Source organism: Euprymna scolopes, chromosome 28 (assembly GCF_053919585.1).
Source record: "Euprymna scolopes isolate OS-2025 chromosome 28, ASM5391958v1, whole genome shotgun sequence".
NCBI lineage: Eukaryota > Metazoa > Mollusca > Cephalopoda > Sepiida > Sepiolidae > Euprymna > Euprymna scolopes.
Genome location: NC_136509.1, coordinates 96,227,096 through 96,248,253, shown reverse-complemented (window position 1 = coordinate 96,248,253; position 21,158 = coordinate 96,227,096). Strand labels below are relative to the sequence as shown.

The 21,158-nt window shown below is 34.6% G+C and overlaps 1 protein-coding gene across 1 annotated transcript in view; it reads right to left on the bottom strand.

The window, feature by feature from the left end:
- Positions 1-21,158, bottom strand: part of LOC145249742 (chondroitin sulfate synthase 1-like) — a 502,518-nt gene that overhangs the window by 109,261 nt on the left and 372,099 nt on the right. The window lies entirely within an intron of this gene.

The window sequence follows — 21,158 nt, the reverse complement described above, 5'->3', positions numbered from 1 at the left end:
TAAATTTAAAAAAACAAAAACAAAAAAAAAACACCTTGTTTGTACAAAAAATAGATTAATTAGCCCCCCCCCCCAAAAAAAAAACAAGTATTTGTGCCGTTCGCCAAAACGCTACAAATAAAGGTTTGTAAACACGATTAGACGGAAGCCCAAAATTTCAGCCAATCGAAACGGGTGTCAGATTTCTCCGCCCCCACCCAGACGTGCATCCGTACATTCCTATTCTGAACGTTTGTATCAATATTTTTTTTTTATCATTTTTCAATTTAATTATTTATGTTCCTGTTTTTAAATTTTTTATTTAATTATTGTTGGAGATTATATAAAAATTGTTACGAAATATGTAATTAATAAAAAAAAGAAAAAATATTTTTTCTTTTATAAATTTTTGTGTGAAAATATTAAATAAATAAACAATGCTTAATTCAATGGTAATATCGGTAGTTCGAGAAATTAATTTTTCTTCGAGTTATATCGAATTCATTAATAGAGATTTTAGGGGCTTTTTTTCGTAATGTTCTTGTAAAAATTAAAATTTTTTTTTTAATTGCTATAATTTACGATGCTTTATTTTCATAAAAAAAATAAAAAATAAATTCTTTCATTTTTTTTTAACTACAGAAAACTATAACTCTAATAAAGGTATTTTGTTTAAACAAAATACATTTCCTCAAGAATTTAAATAAAAATAATTAGTTCAATCTATTCCGTGATCGTTATTTTATGAATACTGAAAATTTCATTACAATGGATTAATTTCCTGATTTTTGGTGACTTTAAGTAAAGGGAGGGGTCAAAATGTTTATACATTTTAAGCATCGGCATTCATTTTGTCCGTACCTAAAAACTATACACACACACACATATTCAAACCTTGTACACATATTAAAGAGTGTTGGGTAAGTGGGGATTTTTATTATTATTATTATTATTTGTTCTTTACATGGTGGTCACCACTTATCAAGGCCCAGAGGCCACTCGAGGATAAGGGTTAATGGGCTTGTTTGAATAAATCAAAATCTCTCTTTATATATATATATATATATATATATGAACAAATGATTAATAAAATTCAGTTTTATTGAGCTTTTACAACTGTTTGAGATTACTTTACTTGTAAATATTAACTCTTTAATATTTATAATATATTTTAAGTTTACCATTTTGATTACCTTGGTAAACTTATTGTAATTTTTTATTTATATATATATATATATATATATATATATATATATATATATATATATATATATATATGAGAGAGAGAGAGATTTCTTTTTCCTTTTTTTTTTTTTTTTTTTTTTTTTTGTTTGCCTTCATTCTCCTTTGTCTACCTAAATAAGCTCCAATACAATTTTGGAGAGTTTTGTATTATCCCGATAAGTTTCCCCTTAAAGAATTGAATTTATTCTTCTTTTAACTTTTCCACACACACACAGACACACACACACACACACATATACATACACACACATTATATATATCATACGTTGCCTGGTCGTAGAATACGTTTAAATAAGATATTTTAATTAACGCAGATTTCTATTTATTATTATAGTTAATTAATTTCATATATTGTACCTAATATGCAGTCATGACTTGAAAAGTAAAAAAATATGATTGGAGTGTTATCAGCTCTAAAACCAAAAGTTTCATGCGTGAAACTGTCTCCAAGTTAAGCAAAGACTTCAGTTTATTTAGACTCCAAATGGTTGGACCGCGGAAAAAAAAGTGAATTTTATTAAATACAAACTGGTTTCGTAATTCCATGAGTGAGGTGTCTGACAAGGAGGGAAGAATTGTCGTTTTCTGGATCGGAATCCATCAATCTAACATTTATCGTACGCTAGTGTTTTTTTTTTGTTTGTTTGTTTTTTTTTTTTACTTTGAAATAGTTATGTTTTCATGTTTTTCTACATGCCTTGCCTGGAGCGATCTCTATAGAAAAAAAAGTAAAGAAATAAATTGTAGCAAAGTACGTTATCATATTGTCAATAATATGACAATATAATAACAAATAAAAATTATCTCGTTAGAAATAAAGTTATTTCTAAGATTTTTTTTTAACTTGAGTCATCACTTATCACGTCCTGAAGGCCACTCAAAAGATAAGGATTAATGAATAGAAGGTGGTGGTGTAATAATCGTTGTGTTAATTGAGAATTTGATTATGGGGACGGCTCAACAAGAACTTGTTCACATTCGATTTTAAGGCTAGAATGTTGTAATCAACCGGGAAGCAGAACAACCGAACAATGTTCCACAGGCGGGCAGTTCTGGGAAAGTAGCTTTGTTCATGAAATCTGCGTTTAGATTTAGGTATGGATAGAGAGTGGGGGAAATCGTTAATAGTGGTTGTAACTGGTCGGGTGTTTTTTTTTTATCAAAGTTTGGCAAGGGGGAACCAGAGATTGAAGTTCAGTCGAGCATTAAATGCTATTTCGGTCTAACTTTCAATATCCGACAAAATAACTTTATTAGAATAAATGTACGTGTGTATGTCTGCTTTTCTTTTTAGAGTATTTTGTGCGTATGTCTATGTGTAACGTAGTACGCCATTTTTTTTCGGATACATATGCTTTCTCATTTATTTGAATTGCGTATTAGTCGTTTAAATTGTGTGTAGTCGCTGACCTCTAAATACTTATGTATACATACATTCGAATACTTGTAGTTTGAATTGTCATGGCTGGTAAAACGATCCATCCATCTCAATCCATTTGCTCGGGATTTCGTTTATTTTGGGGTCAAATGTCATGCCAAAACAACCCTCACAAAAGGGAGTGTACTCGGACTTTTCTCAAGGGATTCCGGTACAAGTTGGATAAACCGGGGAATAATGGCAGCCGAAGAGGAAGTTACTAGGTGAAGCATAGCAACAAGTCATCCTCGAGTTAAACTGTACTCTCTATCTTCTTTCGTGGGGAGTGACAATCAGTTTAGAACTATCAGATACACAAAAAAGAACGTGTGGAGTACAAGGAGTTGGATGGCTGATAATAATACTATGAAGCAAAGTTCCGTTGTCTGCAGTGTCTGCCGATAACACTCGACCCCGAAGGAAAATATTAAGATGTTGGTTTACGTTACATTTAAAATTTTGCATACCAGTACAGTCAGGGAAGCAGGAAGGGAATTCCAAAGTTTAGCTGTTCGAACAACAGCAATATAATAATGCATAGAAAATTGGCTCTATAATAATAAATACGAAATCTATCTAAATAAAAATATATTCAAGCTTAACAATTAGAAGTAATCCACTTTTTACAAGCACGGAGAAAATGAAATTCAAAACACGAGGTTAGAAAGAACGACCATGTGCATTTTTTTTTAATAAACAAATATTCACCTATTTAAATATTCCCATTTTCGGCTTATAACAAAGCCCTCATCAAGAATTAAAAAAAAAAACAAAAAAAACAATGCATTTTATTCTTTTTTTTTTTTTCTTTTCTTATTTGCGATGGTGTCATTTCGCACAGTTTATTTATCGAAGATGGTGATTGTGTATTGTCCAGTCCAGTGGATAGGCGCCAGTTTCTTTTTTCATTAAAAACAAATTTTTTTAAAAATTGTACGTGGTCGTTCCTTCTATAACCTAATGACAATACACAATCCCCATCTTCGACAAATAAACTGCGCTTAACGACACTATGGCTAGTAAGAAAAAAAAAGTGTTTTAAAAAAAAAAAAATCCTAATTATGTCTTTGTTGTAAGCCAGAAATTTGAAACTTTAAATATTTAACGTTAAAGGTGTGAGTTCCGTTAAAAAACATACTGAGGATGGAGTTTAACTCTGAAATATATTTAAATTATAAATTTCAAACAAGTAAAACATTTGTTTATTTTCCTAATATTGAGTTGTAATTTGTCTTTCAAACGTACCTTATGCGTATTTTATTTTATTAAAATTAAATCAACGTTTCTATATTGGAACTCAGACTCATGACGTTAATCTCGGGTAAGCAACGCACTGTTCCCGGAATTTCAAGATACAACCACTGAGAGATCTTTACCACTCACTGTTCTTTCTCCAACTTTACAATATGGCAAGAAAGAAAAAAAAAATACTGAGGATGAAGTTTATTTAAATTATAAATTTCAACCAAGTAAAATATTTATTTATTTTCCTAATATTGCGTTGTAATTTGGCTTTCAAGCGTACTTTATGCGTATTTTATTTTCGATGGATATTTGTATATAAAAAAAATTGCAAGTGGTCGTTCTTTCCAACCTCATGCTTTGAATATATTTAAGCTTATTTTATGACCGGGTAATGCCGGGTAGCATGCTAGTATAGTATATTTGGTAGTATTTTTGTCTGATTAATTGGAGAGCTTTACAATGAGTACGTGTTCAACGACTAAAAATAACTGACACGGTAAACATGTCCCTTTCATGAAATATGAATGAGTTAAGTGAGTATGACCGATTCACATTTTCTTGCTAATACGACATTCCCTCTCCTCGGTGTTCAGTGTCCTGGTTGCTATTCTTTGAAGATAGGTATAATGGAATGTAGTTTATTTCTTGGAAAAAGATTGTGTAATTCGAACCATGTTTTAAGAGCTCATTCCCTAACGTCTTTCTTGCTTCACTGTTGAGTTCTCGTTACTGTTATTCAAACATTCCGAGCTGAAGTGCATATATATATATATGGGCAGCATTTTATTCTTTGTGCATGTTTCACTGTAAAGAAAAGACAACTCTTGTTTGTTTTTCTTACAATCCATTTTTTTTTTTTTTGACGGACTAGTTTCCGAACATTCTGTTCGAGTGTAAAAAGAAATCTGCCGTATTCGCGACGTTTTTGACCTCCATAAATTGTCCTCGGGCGAGTGATGAAAAGTAAAAAAGAAAAAAAAAACGTAATGAATTGAATGGAAAAGACGATTAAACTCGTTTAAAATACTTAAAAGTATTTGAGCGTGCCATCCGTTTTGTATTGAGCTTGATTAATGGTGGTTGTTTTTTTTAATACAGATTAACAAGGCTTCAATAATTGGGAGGCGTACACACACACACACACACACACACACACACACAAATAAAATAAAATACACAAATATCATATTTTCATTTATACAGAAACTCATACATGTGTATGCGAGTGTTGTTTTCCTCAACAGTTCATTTCTTGTAAGCGGGAAAAAAAAGAAAATCCTCGGGCTGAGATTGAAACCAAAACCTAAAAACAGCGAGTCAAAAATGATAATCATTAGGTTAGTTCTACACGGTCTTTAAAAAGTGTTTTCAAACCTATTTATTTTTAGCAGAATCTAATGTGAACGATGCACGCATGCACAGTCGTGAAACAGCAAACAGATAAAAATCCGACGCCCCCCCCCACGCACCAATTTCACAAAGTTCGACCCCTTAGCACCGTTTTTTGTTTTTCGGATGAAAACCGATTAAAAAGTGTTCCACGTGTCTGAATACCCTATATACCAAATTTCAAGTCTTTAGATCAAATATTTGTTGAATATATAGGTTGAGAAGTACCCTAACACATTCTCACTTATATAGATATATAGGCAGATACCTGTAAAGTGGAGCTTATTTCGTCATGACATTGATATTAAAAGTCTACTTTTTCTATTCAAAAATTATTAAAGCAAACTTCTTAATATACTCATTCATGGATATCCGCGCGACTATATAAAAATACAAACATAAATACATTTAAACAGATAGGTGAGATTTATATTATAGATGATTAGTTTCATTTCATTATTATGCATAGTTTCTACATTCTGCATAATTGTGTAAAATTCAAGATGAAAACGTTCTATCACACAGACATAGATATATGGTGACCTTGTTGGTGCATGTGAAAGGTCTCTATTATACTCCTCTCTGAATATTTGATCCTACACTGTTGAAATTTCAGTTGACCTTGCCAGTAGAAGTCGACTAAACCTGTTTAAATGCACAAACCTACATTCATAGGTTAAACAACGTTATTTTTTTTTTTTTTAACTATTTACATGCGTGTGGCTCAGAGACTAAGGAATAAGGCTGGAAAATTGTGTTTTGATTTTAATGCCAGTCAGTGCCAGCCAAGTTCTAGCTTTTCGAAATCGCTACTATATATTGGGTACAATATAATAATCAACAGAGTCTTGGCCGCATAATAATAAATATGGGATCTCCATAAATGAAAATATCATATTAAAGCTCATTTTATGACCAGGCAAAGCCAGGCGGCCTGCTAGTATGTGTCTATATATATATATATATATATATATATATATATATATATATATATATATATATATACACACACACACCATTCATTCAAATTTTCCTAAAAAAAAAAACACTTATAAATCTGCAAGGAAAGTATAAAAAAATTTTAATTATTCAACAAGAAATACAGATAAACAAGAGAAACCCTATTCCATGGAGTTTCGAAGAATGCAATTTTTGTCATCAAAGAGGAAAAGTTTGCAAACAAATTTTGCAGGTTAATGCATTAGAGGAAACAAACGTGAAATTTATCATATTTGTATCAAAAAGTCATTTTACAGTTAGAGACAGTTTATAGAATTCAGTGAGATTTTATATATATATATATATATATATATATATATATATATATATATATATACTAGCATGGGTGATCGGCGTTGCCCGGGTGTTTGCAGGTGTATGCTGAGCAAAAAAAAAAAAAAAAAAAAAAAAAAAGGTAATTTTTTTATACTTTGACCCCTTTGGGCCCAAATCAAGTTATTAAGTTAGATCCATGCGCAAGGAATCAATATCTAAAATCTCAAGTGTTTAGACCCAAAATTGTTGGAGGAGTTTGGTAGAGTCCTCAAAGGTCAAATCGTTGAACTTTGACGCCTTAACAGCGAAATTTCTGGCCGAAAACCGATCACATCGATTTCCCCAAATCTCAGTACCCTGTATATCAAATTTTGAGTCTTAAAAATTGACAGAGTTATTGCATAGGGAAATGTACACAGACACATTCACTTTTATAGATATATAATTGTGAATGTTTAGATCTCATTTTTTCTCTTATGCATATTTCATTAAATAAAATGGACGTTCTTTCTTCGTCTATTAATTTTTTTATATCCTTTCCAACTTCCGAATAACGATCTTCACTTCTGGCAGGAAATAGCTGATGTAATAACCATGTTTATCATGTCAGAGTACTTTCCAATCCTTCTAGAGTCATCGTCACGAATAGATTACTCTAACTGGTTTTGAACAATTTATATAATTATAGAAGTTCTTTTCCTTTTTTTTTTTTTTTTTTTGTTTAATTATTTTTTCTTCATTGGTTAATTCTTTTTTTTATTGGTTATTTTTTTCTTCATTGGTTATTTTTTTTTATTGGTTATTTTTTCTTCATTGGTTAATTATTTTATTTTTTTTCATTGGTTAATTATTTTATTTTTTTATTGGTTGATTATTTTAATAACCTAACAAAGTGTTATTACTATTGGTAAAGTTTATTTTATTAAAGTTTATTTTATTAAAGTTTATTTTATGTTTTTAGTTTTTATTAGTAATATTATTTCAAGTTTTCAAGGATAAAAAAAAAAATAGAATTACTCGACAAAAACGTCTATTTTATTGATCGTCAGTAAGTAGAAATTATGTTAACCAGTATAAATTTCAAAATCGTTATATCAGGTACATGTCGGGACGGCCTGTGAGCGGACGAAAATAGACCCAGCGAGTGAGACGATAAAGGACAGAGGTCATCTCCTTAGACAAAACACGCTGTGTCCAATTGTTGCATGAAAATTGCGTCACGTGTTTGACAGACATTTTCAGTCGTTCATGTCGAAGAAGTTGAGACAAAACGTACGCGAAAATATAGGGATCCAAATGAATGTTTCTCTGTTCGTCGACCATTTCTTTTCGGGTCAGAAAATTAATAAAGGAATTAATTTTAGCCTTTTTAATGAGGAATTAATTTGGCCTCTCCCCTTGTGAACGTACTTCTCTCTCCAATAAAACCTTAAAATTACCATCAAGTCTATATTGTGTTTCCATATGAGTTTATTCGCCAGAGTTACAGTCATTGAACGGTGTAACAAATGAATAGCCACGCACATAAAAACGACGCTAGAAAGAACGAAGACTAGGCTGTATATTAAAAGACTTATTCTGTGTCAGGTAAGAAATACTACTAATGCCACTAACACTACTATGTGATTAACTATAAAAAGATGAAATATCTCAAACATGTAATTTAGCTTTATAAGGTGAAGTTCATGTAGCAGTGCTTGTTAGTCAAGATCTCTGTGATTCTTCCTGAAACTATCCCTTCGTCGGCCATTTTTTTTTTTTAGATTAAAATAATTTTAGCATTTATTTTATAAGGGATTAATCTGGTCTCTTCCCTTGTGAACAAATTTTCTTTCGCTAATAAAACCTCTTAAATTGCTAACAAGTCTCCATTGTGTTTCTATACACGAGTTAATTCGCCAGAGTTAACGAGCCATAGGGCAATATAACTATACAAATCAATAGCTATGAACATGGTAAGCGACGATGGAAAGAACGAAGATTAGACCATATGTAAAAAGGAGACTTTCATTTAATTGTAGCGTTTCTTGATAGTCTACCAGCGATAATTCACAAGTGCAACAACTGCGCGTTTGTTGAAAAACGCATTTGTTTTCTCCCTTCATTGTTTACGTTTTTATTGCTGATAAAAGATAGCGTAACATTTAATCGTCGAGTGAGAAATTCTTTGTAACGAATGTATTTTAATTGAAAGTTTTGTTGCAAAATTTTAAGGTTAAGTTTCTGATTTATATGTATATATATATATATATTTGTTATATATATATTATATAGATATAAAGCTGAATATGTGTGTCTGGTCACGAATAGGCTCCTATATGGTTTCCTATTTTAAAAAACTGATTACATATAACGATAGATGTATCGAGACACAGGAATGGGTATATTTGATCTGGCAGAACGGTGGTTCATTAAAATTGTGGGGTCTGCGTTCGCGCCTGCTCCACAATTATGGAAATAAAAAATTTAAAAATTAAAATAAAAACGTTTACAAGTGTTTTTGATATAGATGTACATAAGAATACTTTGATAAGTATGTTTTAACTTAAATAGGGATGGTATAATAAAATTATTGGGTGTGCGTTCACGCCTTGCCTCCATAGAATGGAAATAGGCACAAGCTTTAATAAAGACTTTTCATATCTCTCTGCGTAAGTATACTTTGATAATTATGTTTCAGTTTGAAGAAATATGGTATAATAAAATTATGGGGTGGTCGTTCGCACCTGACTTCCATAGAATGGAAATATATCACAAAGTTTAACAAGGTTTTTTTAATATAGATCCACAGAATATTGTGATAAGTGTTTCAGAGTGAACAGGTATGGTATAATAAATTATGGGGTTTATCTATTTTATTTTTACTTTCATCATATTTTGCTTTGGTTTTGATACCCCCAAATTCGAAGCTATCTCTTTACAACCCTTCCTTTTCATAACCTATCATACTTTCATAAATCAGAGTCCATTTTCTGTAGGCTGTTTTTGAACCCAGTCAACGACGGGTACTTTTGCTAGTAATATATATATATATATATATATATATATATATATATATAAAAGACTGATTATTTGGATTTTTTAATGTTATTTTCAAAACGTTTCGGTCGATGCAACAAACGAGCTTCCGCAAGGACCGGTGGCGTAGTAGATACAGTACCCGGCAAAATTCAGTTGTAAAAGTCATACTTTTTGAGGCATGAGCGGCACTAAATACAATTGCAAATTATTAAAGACCTACCAAGTGAATGCTGACGGAACGAAATCATGCTACTCTCCCATGGATTAGATAAAGGGTTTCGTTCGCCGGTATTCGACAGAAAGACTAAGGTATTCGAAAAGATACACTCGAAGAAGATCGGAAGTTACATCAACCGAAACATAGTGAAAATAACACTCAAGGCGTGAGGAGTAGTCCATAGAATCCAAATAATACGGACCTGATATACATGAACCAATAATCGGTAGTTCATCATATTTCACATGAGTCACGTTTTGAGTTCGTCATTGTGCCAGATTAACTACGTTTCAGACGAACTTGTTTTTAGTTTTTTTGCACATTTCTTGCACGATGTCTGCATGGTTAAAAAAAAGAACATGTTTGAAAATAGGGCCAAGGAAATCATCGCTTCTTTTTGGTGGAAGCAAGTGAACTCTTGTAATTTTTTTTGTAGGCTTTGATTGAAACGCAGAAAGAAAAGTTTGTTGGGTCTTTTTATTTTTTTTATTTGTTCTTCTCTCCAGAAGAGAGGCTGCGTTATCTGCGAGGAAAAAGAAACAAATGGGTCAATAATGAGCATGCATGCGTGCATGAGAACACACGCATTAAAAACACGTGTGCAGTTGCGAGGTTGTGTTCAGACATAAACACATGTGTGCATAGCAATAATATATATATATATATATATATATATATATATATATATATAGAGAGAGAGAGAGAGAGAGAGAGAGAGAGAGAGAGAGAGAGAGAGAGAGAGAGAGAGAGAGAGAGAGAGAGAGACCTACACATGTGCACACTCATGTGCGTCAAGACGCACATGCATTCATATACACATCGATATGTATTTATACACTTTTATATGCATACATGTACACTCATATGAACAAATACATTCGTGTACACAAACATGCACACACACACACCTATGAATACATACGCAATCCATATGCCTACAGTAGAAAACTTGAATGCCTACTAGACACTGTCCTCAAGTGTCTAAGGTCTCTCTATAAAAAGGTTTGCCAGGACAACCTGGCATGAGGATACTTCCCTCTTCAAGTAAACATTGACTAAATATAGTATTCGAAGCTCAACTAAGATGTCCTCCGTATAACTACCTTACGCTAGCTTATACGCGGATTCGTTAACCTCAAAGTGATGTTGCCTGTAATAACAACAACAGTAAGCTAGATACTCCAGAATTCTTGCCCTGGATTCTAGTAAGACAAAATAACGTAGTCAACTGGTTAATAAGGGAGAGGAAAATATTACCAACTTCTTCACTAACTGACTGCTTGAGATATAATAGAAAACTAATGATTCTCTCTCTCTCTCTCTCTCTCTCTCATTATATATATATATATATATATATATATGAGAGAGAGAGAGAGAGAGAGAGAGAGCAAGTGTTAGCCCCAGGGAAATGGGCACCTTGAGTTTTTAGAACTTTTCCCGAAACAACATTTATACATAGACTCATATACTTAAGCACAAACGCACGCACACACTCATGTATACAAATATACATTCAGATACATGTACACGTTCGTATAAAGACATAACCGCAAATACATAGGCATGTACACGAACACACAGCCACATACAAAGCATAAATGCAGATAAATGCATACATGTAAATGTACACATCTATGCACACACAAGTCCACCCATAATAAGTCAGAAAGAGTGGCGATGTTGGTTGAAGTGAGTGTTCCTAATGATGAAGGTCTGAACAAAGCTGAAAGATGAAAAACAGACCAAATACCAAGGTCTCATGTACGATATGAAAAGAAACTGGAATCTTAGAGATATCAATCATACCAGTTATTATAGGTGTCACAGGGCTTATTAGGAAAAACCTGAACCAAGTGCAAGAGAGATCCAAACAATTGCACTTAAGGGAACAACGAGGATACTAAAAAGAGCTCTCGGTTGGTTTCAACAAAAAGCAGGGCAATGTTGGCAGCTGGTTTGGCTGCCCCATACCCAGCATTACAATCTTCAAAGAAAGAAAATGAAAAAAAAAAACCGTATACACCCTCCTACATATACACACATTCATAAATTTAGATACAAAAATACACACACACATTATATATATATATATATATATATATATATATATATATATATATATATATATATATATATACACTATGTGTACCAACACTTATGCACACACATATGCGCGCCTGGATAAAAAATGCGAATTTGAAGAGCAACTAATTCCATAAGATAAGCTAGTTTGACGGCATTTGCATGACAAAAGCTGCCTGTATTGCCGCCGCAATAAGATCGCAAGCGACGAAGGATTTGGACAAGACTGACGCAAAAGGTCACACTGACTAGACGCAAATCAAGGGCAGACAACAACCCCTACCAACATAACACTCTAAACCTACACAACATGTGGAAGGAAGTACGCAGCTGCGGCGCGCACACACAGAACATGCATCGAGTCAGAGATAATAACGGACGCATACACACGAGCACGTAAGGGGCCTTATGAGAGAGCAAACACTCAACAACGCAACAAGCATGAAACGGTCTGCAAGTGAATTTTCTATTAATTTGATTTCAATAAAGAATGAAAACCTTCTGCCTTCGTTTGAAGATTAGGAAGATGGGTGTGTTGGGCCCCTTGTGCACTTAAGGAATGCCTTTAAAGTATTCTCGCGTTGCCCGATCGTACAATACGCTTAAACATTTTAATTTATGTAGATTGTGTACGAATTTTAACAGAATTAATCCTCTATTGATTATATATTACGAGGAATAATTTGCCCGGTGGAATAATTCGTAAATAATGATAAAAATGATGATGATGATGATGATGATGACGCTATTCATCAAATTCCGTCTGTGTTTCTTTGCAATATCACGCAACCTATGAGAAAGAAACTGGCGCGCGCACACATAACACACACACAAAGTGATTTTATTATAATATAATATTATCTGACCCCCACGCATACACCCACATTGTACAGGCTTTCACTTATTCCATTTAATTAGCTCAAATTATTCAGTGCCAAGCAAGGAATGTGCTAGAGTTATATTGATAATTTCGTATCCAGAGATATTTGCAAGGCAGAAGCGCATATTTGAAGCACGTCATTGAATGGTGAGATAAAAACATTGGGTATTCAGAGCTGAAACTTGGTGGACAAGTCAGGCATAGAGTGAAATTTATTTTACCAGATAGGGTTTAATTTCAGAAAGGATTGTGAATTTTATCAGCAATTCCATGAATGGCATTTTTAATTTCACACGTATCAGGCATACTTACAAGGCAAAGATGTATATTCACAACCAGTGAGACATTATTAAACGCTAACTACAACAAAGGCTTCAGTGCTAAGAGAGGAGTGTGCCAGAGTTATGGGTGACAAGCAAATCAAAAGTGGTTAACGACACTGCCTGAACACCTGGGCATGCCAAGTTCGAACCCGGTTCGATCTACACAAACACATTCCGATTAACACGTGACCTTGTGTCAAACATCCTATAGAGGAAAATAAATAACTAGCAACCAAACAATTTCACTGCCCCCACCATCACTCACACACCCTTGTGTCACCCTAACACTCTCCTACCCTGCCACCTCGCATTTCAGATTTCTTATTCCCACTACGGCACAAATGCATAAACATTAAATCGAATCATGTCTGTATTAATGCCTTTTTGTACCCCGCCCCTTGCAGATAACCGGCAAATTTTGACTGTGGTTTCATAACGGTTGATTCAATCCTGTTCATAATTACATTTGCTTAAAAGATTAGCGTTCGTAAGACTGTGTAGCCACACACAAAGGCGATGCTTAAGGAGAACGCACTCTTTTCTTTTTGATGCAATAATGCGACCCAGACCCCTGGCCCGCCACGGTGTTGGTCGCATCACAGCAGAGTGGATGCTGGGTTTTGTTTTCAGAGGCAATCCTATGACATCCCACAGGTGGTGATGAAGTTTACCGACTGCAGCAGTTGCCCTGAAGATGCGGTTCACAGTCTCAGAAACTAAACAAAGATCACATTACTGCCAACTTATGATTATATATATATATATATATATATATATATATAATCATATATGTGTGTGTGTGTGTGTGCATATATGACACACGCGCACTCTTTAACCCTTATCATCAAGGCCCAGCGGCCACTCGATAAGTGGTGATTCCTTCATAAAAAAATATGTATGAGAGAGAGAAGAGAGAGAGAGAGAGAGAGAGAGAGAGAGAAGGGAGAGAGAGAGAGAGAAGGGAAAGAGAGACAGAGGAACAGAAAGCGAGACAAAGGCATTTGAGGTAAAACACATACATTTCATGTCGAAATTAGTCAAAATTTCAAAAATTACGAAAAATGATCCAGTGAAAAATCATTACAATGAAAAATATAATTGATCAAATTATCGCTTTTTTATCGTAGGTTTTAATGTGGAAAAGTTGACTGACAAATTCTTTTATCTCCCTTGCTTTTCTTTAAATTCGTTATCGAAAGTAGATCCATCACATCTTCTAAAAGATCATTTTTTTTTGGTACTATTTGAAGTTTATACCAAGTTCGACACCTTAGTACGTAATAGGGCTTTCTTTTTCTAACTTTAAATGCATTTGTTAGAAAACCCGGTATATTGCACAAAAAAAAATCTATTGAAACGAAATTGTCTTCAAGAAGAATATCGTTTTAACATGTTAGTACATTACGAAAATGTTAGATGAGAAATCATGGGTTTGTATTACTACACAGATTCGAAAAAAGTTGTCAAAAAAAAAAATAACAAACAAATGTTATCAAAGGCAATATAAGTTACTTTTCTACCCAACTGAATGTTTTTATTTAATGTAAAATGTTTATTCAGCTCGAAAACATACAATATTGACCGACGTATTGGAAAGTTAAAAATGTCGCCCGACTCTCTCTTTGACAGGGTAAGTTTGGGAAAATGAGTTAAAAACAAAAAATATACAAAATACTGTTAAAACCCCACCGAATATATGTCAGCGTTTGCCACGGTAACATATATTGAGCGAGTTTCTAAAAGTATTTTGTCTATTTTTTTTTAACTCCTTTTCCCCAAACTTACCGTGTCAAAGAGGGTCGGGCGTCATTTTTAATTTTTCAATACATCGGTAAACACTGTTTTTCGAACTGAATAAACAAGTTACATTAAATAAAAACACTAAAAAATTATCCAGTTAGGTAGAAAAGTAACTTATCTTGCCTTTGATAACATTTATTTTTTATATATTTGTTTGACAACTTTTTCGAATCTGTGTATATAGTAATACAAACCCGAAATTATTTATGCGATAGCGAAAACATGTTTGAAAAAAATTAAATGTTTTGCCTTTTATTTTTTTTTTATTATAAATAATGTATACCGTGCCTTTTTTTCAGTGCTTATTTAAAAATGTGTCTATATTACCAATATACCATTTTTTTGTTTTGTTTTGTAGTCATGGTATGATATTACATACCCAATAACAGGATACAGCGATACATGAAAATTGAACTACTTGCCGAGATTTTATATATATATTAGCAAGCCGCCCGGCATTGCCCGGTCGTAAAATACGCTTAAATATGATATTTTGATTAAACCAGATTTCGTATTTATTATTATAGGCGGACGTGCATGAGTGAGGCCCCCATAGCGAAATACGCATCGGCTCCGATGTTGTGCGCAGCGAGCGCATTCCAGGGAGCGTAGATTATTTTGTTATTTTTTTATTTATTTATTTATTTTTGCTGGATATTTTTTGGGGCCGGAGATTATAGTTATAGGTAATTATTATCGGACAAATTGGTGCAAGTCCAGATTAGCACTTGTGGCGATAAACACAAAAATACACATCAGGATCAGTAGGAGAAATGAAATGGTCTCATATCGATGAGGCCATCATGTATAGAGAGGCTTATAACATGAAAAGCGAAAAAAAATACTAGATAATTTTGAAACATTTTTAGAGAATGTTCATGAAAAATAGGGTGTTGTGTACCTATTATGTACTTTCACCTAACAATTTAATAAAAATAGATATCGTAAAACTTTAATTAAACTTGAAAATACTATTTAAAAAATAGCGGATCAATAAATGCATTAGCACCAAATAAAATTTCACCGTAATTTGAGAAAAAATACCGACGACATTCCGTGACAGGATGAAGATTTTTTGTCTATCGCTACAAGTACCAATCTGGATTTGCACCAATCTTCCTATTCATAATTATGGCCCTGTCGGTGGGGCATTAGAATACGCCGACTGCCCCCCCCCTGCAGAGGGTAAAAGTCCCTCAATAGGGGTCCTGGATATGACCTTAAACTATATCCAGTGGTGAGGCCCCAGCTTGTGGGCTTTGGGGAGTGTGGAGCCACCCTTTAATTACCATTGCTCCCAGGTCCACTCTGACCCGGAGTGGTAGTACTTGTTAGGGTCCCAACTGGGGGTTAAATAGAAACCGACGTGAAAGCAAATATATTCTATTTAAAAAAATTTTCTTCAAAATCTTTGGATTCGGCATTAACTCGAAAAGGGTTGATATGCCGTAAAACAAAAACAACCAACCTATTCATAATTACCTATAACTATAATCTCCGGTCCAAATAAAATATCCATAAAACAAACAAAAAATATCATCCGAAAATCGCAAAGTTCCAGCCAAAAAGTATTAAAAAAAAATAAAGATAAGGATAAAATCATAAATCGTGTAATAGATACTATGGTTTCGATAAAGGGAAACAACTCCTAAATTGAAAAGCGAATTATCGGTCTTTTATGATAAAATATTACGAATGGAAATTTTATATTAAAATTAAATAAGATCACGGAAAATAAATGACAAAGAAGAAGAATAATTTATGTAATAAATTAAATTTAAAATAGTAATAAAAATCGAATCATGTATGGATTCAGGGTTGGATCAAATACTGACTTTTAACAATTGAAATACAAATACAAATACTTTCGTTAAGGTTACCAGAAATACAAATACAAATACTTTTATTCCTAACTCTAAAAATACAAATACAAATACTAACGCTAAAAATACAAATACAAATACTTTTATTCCTCAATCTCAAAATACAAATAAAAATACAATAACTGATTTAAACAATCTGAAAATATGCGAAGAAAAGAAGAAAAAAGAAGAAATATTTCCTTCCAAATTTGACATCTACATTACACTCTATATCATGTCCTCATTGCATTTTATCATCATTAGAGCTTTTTCTTTAATAATCCATATTTAATAAATATTTATATAAAATTATCCGAAAAAGGCCAAATTTGAAGCATAAATTTGAAAAAAAAAAAAAAAAATTTTGAAAGCCAAACTGCTTCAAAAAAAGCCAAATTCGCGAAATTTAGCCTTAAAAAAGCCAAGCTGGCAACCCTGAATTAAAGCTACTTGACTCACAGACTTATCGTCACTCAACTAGCAGCAGCGTGTGTGACTGGAAGTGGACAGGGCTGGTAGACTGGTACACGTACGCAACATGTATGTGAACAGGGTTGGATCAAATACTGACTTTTAACAATTGAAATGCAAATACTTTCGTTTAGGTTACCAGAAATACAAATACAAATACTTTTACTCCTAAGTCTAAAAATACAAATACAAATACATTTATTCCTAAATCTAAAAATACAAATACAATTACATTAAAATTGTATTTAAATACAATTGAAATACAAATACAATTGTATTTGATCCAACCCTATATGGATTAAATCAGGTTAAATCAGCAATTGATACAACCGGGAATAGAAGATATGTTTTGTAATAGTTTCGTATAAAATTTTTATAAATATATAAACATATGGTATAATATTAAAATTATTAATATTATCCAAGTAAATATAAACAGATTAATTATAAATAAATTAAATACTAGATAAAATATTTTTAGTAGTATATATCAAACTTGATAAAATTTATTAATACGAATATTTAAATGTTAGTGACTTTATTTCTAAGTTCAAAATAGCGTAATGTAAAAATTTCAACTTCTAGGGCTGAACCTTCTTTAAACTTCAAATATGTTCATTTTCACCGAAACGCATTTTGGTGTAGTTAAAGACTATAATTTTACAGCAATTGGCACAACAAAATATTAAAAAAGAGAAACCCTAATCTGATGTTATACGCAAGAGACAGAAGGACATAGAATAACTTAATCCCGGGCAACGCCAGGTTTTCCTGCTAGTCTTTCATAAAGCTGTGTTAGATGTATTATTTCCTGCTGATATTCTGGATATATAACGATTATAAAACAGCTATCAAACGGCTAAAATATACACAGTTATAATTTTTTTTTAATCATACGAAGATAAAGACGTACAGTTAAAAGCAATTCAAATATACACACGCAAAGACATGAAAAATAAAAAGTAAAAACCAAATTTGTAGCGCACGTCCTCTCTCGCTCTCTCACACACACAATCTCAGCAGAACAAACAGATACACATTTTCAAAAAAAGAGGACAAAAGTAGTAAAAAAAAATGCAAAGGAAAAAAGTGCTTGTGGATGGTGGCGAATACGGGAGGACAAGACAAACGTGCCAAAAAAAAAAAAAAAAAAATACACTACGAATGATAGGGGGCGGGGCAGCGAACACAACCGAAAATATGAAAATATGAGAGAGGGGGGCGGCGCACACAACGGAAGATATGGGGGGAGAGGCAGCGCACACAACGGAAGATATGGGGGGAGAGGCAGCGCACACAACAGAAGATATGGGGGGAGAGGCAGCGCACACAACAGAAGATATGGGGGGAGAGGCAGCGCACACAACAGAAGATATGGGGGGAGAGGCAGCGCACACAACAGAAGATATGGGGGGAGAGGCAGCGCACACAACAGAAGATATGGGGGGAGAGGCAGCGCACACAACAGAAGATATGGGGGGAGAGGCAGCGCACACAACAGAAGATATGGGGGGAGAGGCAGCGCACACAACAGAAGATATGGGGGGGAGAGGCAGCGCACACAACAGAAGATATGGGGGGGGGAGAGGCAGCGCACACAACGGAAGATATGGGGGGGGGGAGAGGCAGCGCACACAACGGAAGATATGGGGGGAGAGGCAGATATGGGGGAGAGGCAGCGCACACAACGGAAAATATTGGGGGGAGAGGCAGATATGGGGGGAGAGGCAGCGCACACAACGGAAGATATGGGGGGGAGGCAGCGCACACAACAGAAGATATGGGGGGGAGGCAGCGCACACAACAGAAGATATGGGGGGGAGGCAGCGCACACAACAGAAGATATGGGGGGGAGGCAGCGCACACAACAGAAGATATGGGGGGGAGGCAGCGCACACAACAGAAGATATGGGGGGGAGGCAGCGCACACAACAGAAGATATGGGGGGGAGAGGCAGCGCACACAACAGAAGATATGGGGGGAGAGGCAGCGCACACAACAGAAGATATGGGGGGGGAGAGGCAGCGCACACAACAGAAGATATGGGGGGGGGAAGACACAACAGATGATACGGGGGCCCGCACACAACAGATGATACGGGGGCCCGCACACAACAGATGATACGGGGGGCCCGCACACAACAGATGATACGGGGGGCCCGCACACAACAGATGATACGGGGGGCCCGCACACAACAGATGATACGGGGGCCCGCACACAACAGATGATACGGGGGGCCCGCACACAACAGATAATATAGGTGCGAACAAACGAAAGATGGGTTAGGGACAACGGGGAAAATACTATGCAATAATAGTATGATAATCTAAAATGAAATAAAAATTAAGATGAATGCGAGAGAGAGAGAGAAAACTACCCCCCCCCCCCCAAAAAAAAATGATGGACGAGCAGGATGAAGAGGATGAAAGGATGGGGAAGATTATAATTCAAGAAAAACAATAGAAACAAGAAAACATTAAATCAAAACAAATTTCAAACGATTGAAAGCAGAAAATTCTTCTTGGATGGTGGAGGGGATCTCCCTCCACCCCCGTTTGATCCCCCCCCCTACAATTCCATGTCTTATCCTTTACAAAAAAAAAAATGCAATGGCCTTCAACATAGACAGTGAGAAATAGGAGACAAGCAAATATATGTCATATCTACACATTGGACACTGGAAGTAGTTTATTCAAATCTAACAGCTGGGCTTTATGCCAGACACCCAGCGATGGCGGAGGGGTGGGGGGTTGGAATAAAATTTTACCAAACAACAAATTCTTTACAAGAACAAAATTCCAACAAACACGTTTTTGGTCAAGTTTTTTTTTTTTTTTTTTTTTTTTGTCATTTGTACAACTCTCGAATAAACAAACCAGTGAATCTTAATAACCGAAATGCCGAGATATTAACACAAGAATTTGCGAAAAATAATATTGCCTTTTGATATTAAAAGAAAAATGGAAATGTGGGTGCAAGTGTACGAAAGGGGCCCACATTTCTAGCCCCTTTCTGATCACGAAAAAGTTAGGGTCACGTGATATTAGCTAAACGGTGTCACACCAACTGACAGACTTCTTTTTAATCCGTACGGTCTTAAAAAACTTCTGAAAACCGAACAGAAAAAAAAAAGTCTGCTTTTTGTTTTTAAGACAGAAAAATTATTTTATTTTTTTTAACTGATTACTTTTTTTGATCGAATAGAAATAAAATAAAGATATAAGGTAAAATTGTCGCCCTAAACAACATTACGGCTTTATTTTAAAACTTACTGAAAAAAAAAAATTAATTCAGGTTACTTGATTATGTAGCAGAGCCGACATCTATTCAATGTAGCCGCCTTCAACCTCAATCAATGCTTCGATACGGGTCCGGAACTAGGAGCATACCTTTTCCACAAGGGCTAGAGGAAGTTGGCGGATGGCGGCGATCAGGCTAGCTTTAATGTTTTGGAAGGTCATGTTGGTGATGTTCTCAATGTATAACCAAACGAAATAGTCCATCTATCGGGAGAGGAGGAAGGCCAGTGAGAGAAGGGTACAAGGCTGCATCTCTTTGGACTTGTGGGTCGGCGCCAAGTCCTGCTGCTACACCTAAGGTCTGCTAGTGGCTACCTGATTGCACCTTGGGTGTGCCACACTTTTCAGCACATCCAAGTGCACTTTTGTGTTGACTTTCAAGCCAACTTTGAAGAGGTGAGGTGGCATGATGTGGCCTTCACTTAAAACCACACCAAAGACCATAACTGTGGCCGGAAACACTCAAGCGTTGAACCGCCCGGATTTGCATTTTGAGGGCGTTAGCAATAGTTCTGGTTCCATAACTTGGATATGTAGAGAGCATGAGTTGAACAGCGGCACATCACCAATCCTGCTTGTTGAACATTGTGCCACTTTCAAACATAGAAGGCTCCTATCGCTCTTGAGATTTGTACACAACTGGCCAACTAGTA